General features: G+C 42.6%; 1 protein-coding gene across 9 annotated transcripts in view; it reads left to right on the top strand.

The window, feature by feature from the left end:
- The window catches only part of HEMK1 (HemK methyltransferase 1, mitochondrial release factors N(5)-glutamine), a 319,162-nt gene that overhangs the window by 476 nt on the left and 306,606 nt on the right, over positions 1-12,080 (top strand). The gene's annotated exons all lie outside the window — the stretch shown is intronic.

Here is a 12,080-nt window from a genome sequence, read left to right as displayed (position 1 = left end):
TTAGGACTTTCATAATAAGTATGCCAGTCAGTAACTATGCTTAGATCTTATGTGTGCCACGATGTTATAAGCAATGAGGTTGGGTGTTACGTTTCGTTTAAAAATATTCTCCACTGTAATAGTTTGGAAGATATTTAATAATGTCGTCATCTAAGTAAAAGATTTTTCTGTCAAGGCTTTGAAGAAATTTCCATGCTACGTTTAGAATATGTGTTTGTCATTGCTCTGGTTTTTTTTTAAGCTTCAAAAACTGTATATTCATGTGCATTGCAACGTGGGGGAATATCCTTTTGTGTCTTTTCTGATATTGCCGTGTCTCTGCGCACAACTCAGGTAAGAGATCGCTCACCGGCGTGTCGCATGAATGTATCCAAGTTATATTTTAGGGGCATGACTAGATGTTTTGCCTAGAGTGTAGTTTATTAAAGCTACAGTGTCCTCATTTCTTAGAGTTTAAGATATTGAGATTATCTTCTTTAGCACATCTTTTGTCGTGATGCCACAGATTTTCGCTTTATTATGGATGGGGCGTCCATAAGTTCTTGTGGGTGGTCATAACATTGTTCCCATACATGAGGGATGGTTGTGGGTTTAATTCCCCATCACATTTCACATTTCGTTACTCCTACATGGGGGTATGTAACCTCTACAAGGGGATTGGACCATGGGTTAGTTCCCATATTTACACTGCACCTAGGTTAACCCTTACACTGGGTTGGGATATGGACTATACCCCATTTACAGTTGCGCGCAGTACAATTGTACATTCCTTCACGGGCGTTTCTATGGGTGACGACCCATTTGTTTTTTGTTTTCCTTATTCTTGGGATTGAGGTTGTAGGGTATTCTGTCTTTTTCGCTACTCTACGTTATGCTTTTTGGCATTTGTGTTGTGGGGTCTTTTACCCTTTGTGTTATAGAACATTACGTCACAGTGTATGATACAAAATGCTACAAAATGTATTTCTTGTAATGTTACGCTTTTGCTTACGCTTCAAAATGTTTTATAATCTCTTTTTAGGGGGTATGGGGGATATTGCTGTTCAAATGTATGTATCTTATCCATCCTTTCTTGCTTTAATGGTTCTTTCTCCTGCGATGTTTAGTCTTTATTGCTGCATCCGAGACACTTGTACCATTATTCATTTTTCTTGTTTATAGTTCTTGCTTGATGTTATATTACTTTTATTTTTCGTTTTCTTTGAAGAAAAAGGGATAATGTTATACCCTACTTAGTTGTACAACATGTACTCCAGCCCTGCTGCCTCTAGCTGCTCAGCCAGAGTGAGAGATGGTAGCGGAATGTTGGTGTGACTGTGATGCGTGGAATGCCTGGGTGCCTGTGTGAATGAGTGGTGACAGTTGGAGATGGGCTGAGCAGCTAGGCAGGCTGCTCCTGGTGGGGCTGGTGTAGGGGCTGGTACCACTCTAGGCTGGCTGGGGTCAAGACAGATGTGACCTGTACCGGGGACTGAATAAAGAAGACTTAATAATACCTCCTGGCTCCAGATGTCTATCTTCATAGATCACAACAGAGAGGGAGAAACATCTTAGTGTATTGGAAAAGGTCTTCAGTATTCTCAAAGATAGAGGCATGACTGTCCGTATCGAAAAATGCAAAATGATGGTTCATGAGGTTGAATATCTTGGGCACAATATATCTGTGGAAGGCGTTAAACTCAAATTTAGCAATTTGGCAGTGATTTAGAGTGTGCCCTTACCCTATGATAAGTAATCCTAACTCAATGAATGTTATGTGTTTTTTAGATAAAATATTTGTGGGAGCAGGTATGCCTAAAGAGGTAGTTACTGATAATGGATCACATTTTATCTCTAGTGAGTTAAGATCATTCTTTCAGTCACAAGGAGTGAAACATTTACAAGCTGCTTTGTATAGTCCAGCTGCCAGTGGCCTTGTGGAAATGGCCAACCGGTTTCTTAAGGAGGGGGTCCTGCCAGACTGCTATATCTTCAGGTATGAATGTCATTGGTTACCTCAAAGAGAAAGTTTGGGCTTATCATACCATGCCTCACTCGACCACTGGTGCTGGTCCATTTAAGTTGTTAAAGGGCAGGGATCCTAAAGTGGAATTTGTTCCTAGTTGGTTGAGTCAGTACAAAACACGGGAAAGTCTGTAGGCAGTAGTAAAGTGAAGGAAATAGTAACTTTGAAACAGCGGTTTGGCCAGGGAGTGTGGATGAATAATTTAGGTAAAACGCACATGGGCCCATTGAATGATTGAGTGTAAGGTATCCATCCTTGGCCTCCCGCGCTGGATCAGTTTCGCATCACCTCAAGTTCCCAAAATTGAACAAACTTGTACCAACCCCTACAATTCAGCCTACTGATTATTGTATTTTGTCTTTAGTAGCTTTAGAGGCTGGAAAAACTGAAAATAAAATGGGAATGGAAATGGATGAATGTGGTTTATTTACAGAAATCGGAAAGACCAAAATGGAAATGGATATGGACTTGGATGATGACAAGGTAAAGCATGAGGCAAAGGAGGCAAATGTTGATGTCGGTGTTAAGCCGCTGTCTGAACCTGTGGTTACCCAGGAACATACGATCTTGGCTCTTATAACTAGCCCCTTGAAAGTTATAGTGCCACTAACAGGTCCCTTACCAGTTAAAGTGAGCCCATGAGTGACCCAGATTGATAATTGCAGTTTTGATCATCGGGATTTGGAGGATTTTACACTCCCGGACATTGCCCTACACATGGAAAAAAATCAAGAAATTGAGGCCAAACTAAAAATGCAGTGTGTGCCAGGTGCCCCAGAATTAGCTTTAAGTCTGTCGTCGGACTATCCTGTTAGTTGTCCTCATATGCTAACCCTGTACAGTAGCACTCCTTCAAGTGCTTCAATTGTGCGATCATTGAAATTATTGAATTTGGAAGTGATCACAAACGAAAGGGTACGAGATGTTTAGGAGACACACTGAATGAGGGTGTTAATGAAAATAGTGAAGGGAGGCTAAATTTAGATGTATTTTATGCATTAGAGAGGATTCTCTCGTGAATTTTAACCTTGCTTGAGAAATCCACTGCCCATTCTGTTCATGTGCTGGGTGTACTATCTCTGCAGCAGCTTAATTCTGCCAGTTCTTCTTTGGGAAAGCCAGGAAAGTGTAATGATGTGAATTCTCAAACAAGTCAGACTAGTATAGGTGGGTTAGAAATGGGAATCCAGTTAGGGAATTGGGAAGATCTGGGAGCTACTTCCTCAGTGCTGCCCTGGGATAGCCCTATGTTTGAAAATGTGTCTTGTATCAACCCACAAGATCACGAAACAGAGTTTATGAGACATTATAGAGGAAAACATAAATGCATTAATACCTAAGAACACCCCACCGGTTTATCATATTTTAAAAAATGGGAACACTAACACTAGGATATCGTGTGATACAATTTTGACACCTGATGCTTCAGTTGCTAAACAATCCACAGTCGAGTTAGATGTTGTTGCCCCCTGTAGAGGGAGTCACTCAGGCAGAAACCAATGGCCCAAAAACACGGAGGGAAAAGAAGAAGAGGACCCGGCGTATAATAAAAATAAGCCAAAAAATATGCGGTTTCCGACACTATTTGAGGAGCCAGTTGATTCCCTCTTGCACCTGAAAGGTAGTGAGTCTAATCCCGCCGGGTTCCTGGTTGGTCAGAATCCTGGGTACCCGGAGATAAATCCTCTCCCTCCACCTATCATGAAATATAAACTTGTGGGGAAGGGTTTAGGACCAGAAGAGGCACAAGGTGTTGCGGGTACCTGGACATAATGGGGGAGATTGTGCTGTAAATGGCAGAATCATAAAACAATGATAAATCAGGTTTCTGAGCCTCATAAGATAAAGATAAAACCAGACTTGGAGCATAGAGTAGTAAAGACAAATGATGCTCTGTCAGAGGTAGGGCAGGTTGGGGGATAGCCTTCTCTCATACCTCACTGATAGGGATACTCTCCCTGCACGGTTCGATCCCAACCATGGGAGGTTTTATGAAGGAGGGTCTATCTTTACTTCGCCTATAGGACAAATGCCAGGGCCAGGGGCTGAGTCAAGGCAGAGTGATAGGGTACGTGTTGGACATGGGCCAGGACAAGTACTGAACACCTTGGTTTGTGCTTCATTATTTGATAGAGAACTGGGCACACTTAATAGAAGTTTCCTTCTGCAGCTAATATCTGAAATCAAAGATTTTAGACTGGTAACAAGTAAAGATATTGAGCAGGGTATTTTTAGAACATAGACGTGAACTCCCACTTTCCAGAATAACTTTTAGCTCTGGAATAATCTCAATGCTAGTATTGGTTAATGTAGATCTTTTTAGAAAAATGGGATTTACATTTTTCGTTTAAGGAGCCAGTTTTTGCTCCATGTGCGTCCCATTGGAAGGATTACCAGGACATTGGTGGAGTGTTATCCAACACTAAGGGGGCTGTTAATTTGAAAGACATTAAAATCTCGGTCGGTAGTTCTTCCGGGAAAAGAGTGATTAACATTGTGGGACCCGTGGCTCAAAGTACCATTAAACATAGAAGGGGGGGAGGAGGTGGCCCAGTGTAGTTGGGTAGCTGGCTCGTTGAATGCGTCCAAAGAAGATTACAAAATCCCCATGTTGCAGAGGTGACCCTCCGAAAAAGTTTTGTTCAGGAACATGTCTGGGTTAGGAAATCCGAGCTCTAAGCTGGACACCCTAATGAAACATGATCCAATGATAATCTACCTACATGAAACATGTAGTTGTGCAGATTTTAATTTTCAGAATTTCTTTGTATTCAGTTGTGCAGCAAAACATTCAGCAAAAGGTCATGTAAGTAAGTGGTGGTTAAGCTATTTTACTTAGTTGCAGGATAGATTGGAATCCCCTGTTTTTCTCCCATCCTTCTAATCTTTGTATGGCCAAAAAACTTAGGCTGGGTAATGGGAGGCTTGGTCAGCACCCGTCCTTTTACTGATAAATGTATACATTCCTCCTGGGAGGGTGTTTGATTCTCTGGTTGAATCCATTGTTTCTTTTATCCATAACATTTGTATTTCAGAAGAATGTACAATGGTATTGGTGGTGGGAGATTTCAATGCAAAAATTTCAAATTGTTCCTCCTTGGTCTTTCGTAACCAGGAGTTGGAGGATGCATGGACCTTCCCTGAGCCAATGTTGACCGGCCATGTTATGTCAGATAAACAAGGGCTGAATTTTTGGCATTGTTTGAGAATTAATGATCTTGTTATCTTAAATGGGAGATTCCCAGAGGATTCCCCAGCCTCCCTTACTTTCCACATTTCTTGGGGGCAGTCACTTATTGACTACATGGTGGCATCTTACCCGCTCTTTGGTGCATGCACACAATTTAATGTATTGGGGACAAACTTGGGTGATCACAGTATTTTATCAGTGGATGTCAGTTTGGAGCTCAAGCACTTGGAGCACTGGAATTCTAGAGATGATAGTATTGCGTATAATGAAGCAAATGAGCACCCTTTTTGGTCCAATAAAAGTATTATAAGCTTGGGAGGCTGGTTGAAAACTTGTGTTGTGGTCCTATACAGGGAAATACCATATCCTGGTTTGCAAAAAATCTGCTCTTATTTAGATCTTGAGGAAGGAAAAAATGGCTCAGAGGCACTAAGCAACCTGTGGCTCGTTCGAGGGATGTAAATGTTAAATCAGGAGAAAAATGCCATAGTAAGAGAACAATTCAAGCAATCTTTTTTGATTAGACGAGGGAAATTAGTAGATTAAAGCAGATAAGAAAGAGAATGCAGGCCTCTGAACGTAGAAAGGTGGAGGATTCAAACTGGATTAAACTAAGAGTGGTTGCACAGTCTGGTTACTTGCGCAAATATTGGGCTTTAATAGCAAAATACTGCGACAGTAGAGTTAAGGCAAAGGCCATTTTAATATCGGGTGCAGGATGGACCCAATATATCTCACATTTATATGCTCCAAACATAATGACCGGGTCCAAGTTAGAGGTATTTTAGGAGTTTCCTGTGGGGAGTGACTACGGCCCCCCTTCTTGTAAAGAAATAGATAGTTTCATTAAAGGGGCAAGGTATTCAGGTGCGATGGGCTGATGATCTTCCGATAGCTGTAATCAAACAAAATAGCTCTGCGTGGGCTCAATTCCTTTGTCCGGTATTCTCCTATTGCTATGCACATGGGATTATTCCATCTTCTTGGAGAGGAAGTATTGTGGTCCCATTATATAAAAGGGTCCCAGAACGTCCCCTGCCAGCTTTAGGCATCTCGCACTGTCGAATGCGACCGGAAAACTGTTTGCTAAAAGCATCCTTCTTCATTTACAAGACTGGGCCTTTGTAAATAACTTTGTCCCTGCAGAGCAAGCAGGGTTTCGTAAGCATAGTGGCACATTAGATAATATTGCCGCCCTGAAAACCCTGATTGAAAAATGTAAGTGAATGGCCCTGTACACTGCATTTATAGATTTCTTCATGGCTTTTTACCGGGTAGACTGTGAGATGCTGTGGAGGAAACTGGTCACAATGGGGATTCCTATCCATTGATTTAATTGATTGATTATAGCATTGCACTCCTCAAGCTGGACTCAGGTTTTGATGGGAGGTAATCAGGGCCTGTCAAATAATGATTTAGAGACTCATAATGGGTTGAAGCAAGTGTGCCTGTTAGACCCTCTCCTCTTTTATCTTTATATTAATGGCTTGCTGAGTAGGGTGGGCTGTTAAATGGGATTCACCAAAATTAGGAACAATGAAATTGAGTTGTCTGCTTTATGCGGATGACACCATCCTGATGGACCTAACACCAATAGGACTTCAAAGGCGCCTTAATGAGATAGCACGCTATGAGAATGATCATTTTCTAAAAATAACTACAGCAAAAAGTAAAATTATGATTTTTAGATATTGGGGGTGTAGACTTAGGAAAAATGTGCTTTGATTCCTGGGGAAAGACAAAATTGATGTAGTGAAATTGTATCCGTACCTAGGAAGAATTTTTTTTACAAGCAGATGCTCTAGCAGTGAGCACACTGACCAATGTAGAAGTAAGGCAATATCTCAGGGATGTGCAATTGGTAGATTTTACAAATGTTGCGGGCAAAGACACTTTGCACACGTTTTAGCAGTATACAAAATTAAAATCCCACCCATTCTGAGTTACACTTATAAACTAGTAGACGAAGAGCAGTGGATTTATTTTGAGAAGGTAGCGGGGCGTATTTGGTGCCAAATCTGTAATTTGAAATGAGCAGCCCCCATAGCGGTGAATCATCTTATGTGTTCGCCACAGCTGCATGTTTGAGATGGAGTAATGCCTTACTAAACAGCGCTGAAAACCCTTTACGCGCAGCCCTATGACAGGAAATATTTGCAAGCCTGAAGGGGAAAAGCATTGTTTTTAGGAATTATGTGAAAGCGGCAGACTTATTTGGAATTGGGCTTAGTAGAGTAGGCTCTTTACCAAAACAAGCCTTGAAAATGCTAATTAAAAAGACCATTTAAAGATGTCTGTCGCAAAAGAGATACTGCTTTGTGCTTAGTTCATCCCAGCAATCATATAATACTTGGGAGCTGTGTGTATAAACAATCTCAACCGTATGTTGAATGGAATCTCCCTCATGGAGTGCGCAGAACTATCCTGTAGCTGGCTATGGGATTTAAATCATGCTTTATTTGTCTGCCCCCTATTACAGCCATTACGACGTCGATTGCTGAGGCCATTGTATTTAAAATATAACATTGCCACAGCTGAGGAGGCCCTAAATATCCTCTTGCCCCCCCCCCCGTGAACAAGTGTGTCTTAAAATGTATATTGTTTTTAAAACAATTTTTAAATATATTTTAGAGAACAACTAATGTGATTAAGTTGGCTGTGGTATGTTGAAGAGGGTCATTCGTGGACAATATTCATTGCATATTAAAATTATAATTGCAGGGTCCTTGTATTACATATTCTATGATGTTATAGAAACTAATAGTACAATCTGAATTATCTCCCTAGATGGTTGGCTCCCTATAGGATCAAAGTATTAAGCACTTATGCACTTGCACTTTTGACATGTATGCTGCTATGTAGACTGCATCGCATAATTAATGTATTTTGCATCATTAGGGCCATTGCTTGTACCTCTGCTTGGGGTCCGTCTGAGCAAAATTACTTTTTACTTTAAATAGAATTTGTTATAGGTTGAGTGATATTGGTACTATACTCGCATTTGCACTTTTAATTATCTTCTACATTCTTAAGAATTTAGTATGTACAATGATATCTGTAACCGTTAGATCTCTGCATATATCTCGTACTTACATTATATACAGATTTTAAGATGTTGTATAATGAAGTTTACGTTTTTAGACTATTTTAACGGTACAGCTCGATCCGCACTGTCTTGTCAGTATTTCAATAGAATGGAGAAATGAGTCTAATATTTGCGTAATCGCACAATTAGTTTTAGCATGCTGCTTGTATCTTGCACTGCTCAACAAAACTGATGAATTAATGGTTGTGTATGTATTTTATTTTGTTATGGTTATTATAGCTCTGGTTGATTTAATATAACAGAGCCCAGTGGCGGCTCGCAGAGGGAGTGCTGCGGGGTGGTAGGGTGAGGCAGAGGGGGTAGTGGAGGCGGACATACGACGGACAGGAGTAAAGTAAGTAAACAAATAAATAAAACTATTTACCTTGCACTCGCTGCATCGCCAACGAGGGAGGGGCAGGGTGGAGGGTAGTGGAGTCAGACATACGACCGGCAGGAGTATAGTAAGTAAATAAATAAATAAATCTATTTACCTTGCACTCGCTGCATCGCCAACTCGGCGATGCAGCAAGCGCAAGGTAAATAGTTTTATTTATTTACTTACTTTACTCCTGCCCGTCGTATGTCCGACTCCACTACCCACCGACCCTGACCCTCCCCCGCCTTGCCTCACCGCACTCCCTCTGCAAGCCACCACTGTCAGAGCCTTTTATTTGTTTACTTTTATGTGGAACTCTTTGGAGCTTCAAATCATAATAAAAATTGATTGATTGATTGTAGATAATAGAATAGTGGCAGGAGATTTCGAGACCTTTTCTCGTTCCCATTAGGGATTTGATGCAACAACGTTTTTCGCACAATAACTCACGAACCACGACTTCTTTGTTTAGCAAAAAAGGCCACTTTATTAAGACAGGTGCCAGTATATATACAGTATATTTTTCTGCAACACATTTTGCCATTATATAATGAAATAAATTCCCCACGTTTATCTTAACCTATCTACAAAAACATAACCCCCAATGTAAACCCCAATCAGAACCAGAATAACTGACCCCTGTAGATAGCTCCCCCTCATTCTCATTTCCTGACCACGTGACTGAGTCCCCCACCTCCCCTGTTGGAGGATGGACAATCCCGCTCAAGGCTGCCCACCCCCCCGGCAAAAACCCGCCAACCAGGAAAACCCAAAAGAGTTTTCCTGCCCCACCCATGAGAAACTTTTGGAAGACCCTTCTCAGGAGCACCAGATACTTTCTTTCCAGACTTGCGTAATCAAGTCCCTTAACTCAAGTAAATAGTACGCGTGCCCCATCTTAGACAAATGTACCCCATCTTCCCTAAAAAGATAGCCTTCAGTGCTCCGTATGTTAGAGTGAGCGAGAACCTTTACACCAATGCCCGCACAATACAGTCTCCTGGCTCGGTTATCCTTCCTTCTCGCCTTCTCCATTGCTGTGTGGTGTCATGCTCCTCTCCAATGCAGCCGCGTTATGAACTCTGTCCATATCACCTGGGTGCCCTCCCAAGTAGACGTGAGGACCTCCAGATCACGTTTCATCAACTTTATTAGAGTCAAGCCAGATAAGTCAACAAGATCATTCTCCCCCAAATGAATAATGAGCAGATACGGTGCCCCCCCCCCCCCCCGGAACACATCATGGCCGACAGGGGAAACAATCCCCCCCAGTGCATTCCCCCTTTCCCCTTTCCCCTTCCATACAACCTCATGGCGAGCACTTTGAAGTCCAAGCGATCTCCCACAAATCTGTTGCTCAGCATACACAGCGGCCCATTTTACGAAGGAATGTCCTATTATCCATGTTGTCTTTTTCAAATTTACATGCCCCGGAATCTTACCTAGGTAGAAAAACAAACGTTAACCAAGGGACATAGGATCCATGAAGATTATTTCCTAACATATTTTTCGCAACATTTGGACTTCCATCTCCCAATACGCCGTATGTCTGCCCAAGACCACCCCAACCGAGCCGCCTCTGTGGCTGCCCCAATACGGAAAGAATGCGTTCCAAAACAGAAAGGATTCTCACCCAAACGAAGGAGCACCTTTCTCATCACGGCCAACAACTGGGCAACTGAAATCGGACGCCCCTGGGCCTGCAAAATATGCCTCCTGGAGAAAAGAAACTAGAAACTTTGAAAACCTCCCATTCCCCAAAAGGATAGCATTGGCCCACCCCACTCCTGTGTAAGAAAACCCATTTACCCCTGCCTAACTGATCAGTCTGGAAACCCTCAACCAAAGGCGCAACCTGTGATCTTCTAGAAAAACCTCATCACTGTGAATACCTGACCTATGTCGCAAACCGAGGAGCTCAGATGCTCTGAACGCCCCAAAAAACAACCATAGAAAACATAACCTAAACAGACCACATTCAGACTCATCGTAACAGCAAAAAGGCAGCTGCAAAAGCATCCTTTGTAACAACTCAAACGTCACCGCCCGACGCAACTGCTTGGACCCCGCCTGTAACCTACATAAACCTCTAAGGACCCTCTTCACAAAAACCCCCTTTACCGGATCCCTCCCCCACCTCAACTGCCCGTAAAAAGAAATCCCAGCCAATTTGCCATAAATGGTAGTGTGGGAAAACCTTTGTCTATCAGGTGTAACACAAAACCTAATAAAAACTGTTCATCATTCATCCTCCTCTTATTCTCAGCACACATGTTACCATAGCATAAGAACTCACTCCATGCTTGCTGATAACTCCGTCTCGTAGATGCCGCTACTGAGTTCTCTACTAAGGCAACAATTCTCAGTCCCCCCACTCCCAGACACACTGCGGGATTTGAGTCTTGGTGGGTTCTGCCCCAGGGGCCAGCCTGCGAAATTTCGCCCACTGTAAACGAGACAGAGAGTCTGCTATACCGGTACTGACTCCTGGAATATGTCTTGCCTTAAAAACAATGTTAAGCTGTAAACATTTGAGCATAAAGGCCCGCAACAAACGTAAAACTCTCAAATCCCTGGCCTTTTGTTTATTGATCAGTTCAAACACAGCTAGATTATCAACATTAAACAGCACTGAGCGATTCTGAAATTCCTCACCCCAAACATACAAGGCAACTAGGAGAGGAAAGAACTCTAAGAAGGCGATACTGCGACCCTGCAATAGCCAATGCCTTTGCCAACTTTCAGTGCACCAACTCCCCTCCCAGAATATGCCAAAACCTTTTCGCTCCAGACGCATCCGAGTAAATCTGAACTTGCCAAATCATGTCTTCATCTGCAAAAAACAAAGACACGCCATTAAAATCTGCCAGAAAAGTCAACCATATGGACAAATCAGCCCTAGTAGCTGCTGAAATACGCACTCTGTGGTGAGGGAGAAATGCCCCAGACATGGACATCCCCAGCCTCCTACAGAAGGTTCTCCCAGCCCGGACCACCCTACACGCAAAGTTGAGGTAGCCCAACAGTTTTTGCACCTTCCTGAGCTCCAATTTGCGCTCCTGCATCACGGAGGACAAAAATGCTGAAATCTCCTGCACTTTCGCCGCCGGCAACCGTGCTACCATCTGCACCGTATCAATTTCAATTCCCAAGAAAACCATCGTTGTACTAGGCCCCTCCGTCTTATCCGTTGCCAACGGCACACCCAGCTCCTGAGCCATTATCTGGAAAGAATGCAACGCCCATTGACATTGCCCTGTGTTCTGAACGCCAATTAACAAAAAATCATCCAAATAATGACAAATGAGGGCATGACCAATAACGCGAGTAAAGCGCCACTGCAAGAACGTGCTGAAAGTTTCAAAGAGGGCACACGATATAGAACACCACATGGGAAGCATTTTATCCACATAAAACGCCC

The sequence above is a fragment of the Triturus cristatus genome, chromosome 9 (genome assembly GCF_964204655.1).
Source record: "Triturus cristatus chromosome 9, aTriCri1.1, whole genome shotgun sequence".
Classification (NCBI taxonomy): Eukaryota; Metazoa; Chordata; class Amphibia; order Caudata; family Salamandridae; genus Triturus; species Triturus cristatus.
This window is presented reverse-complemented; position numbering and strand designations above follow the sequence as displayed.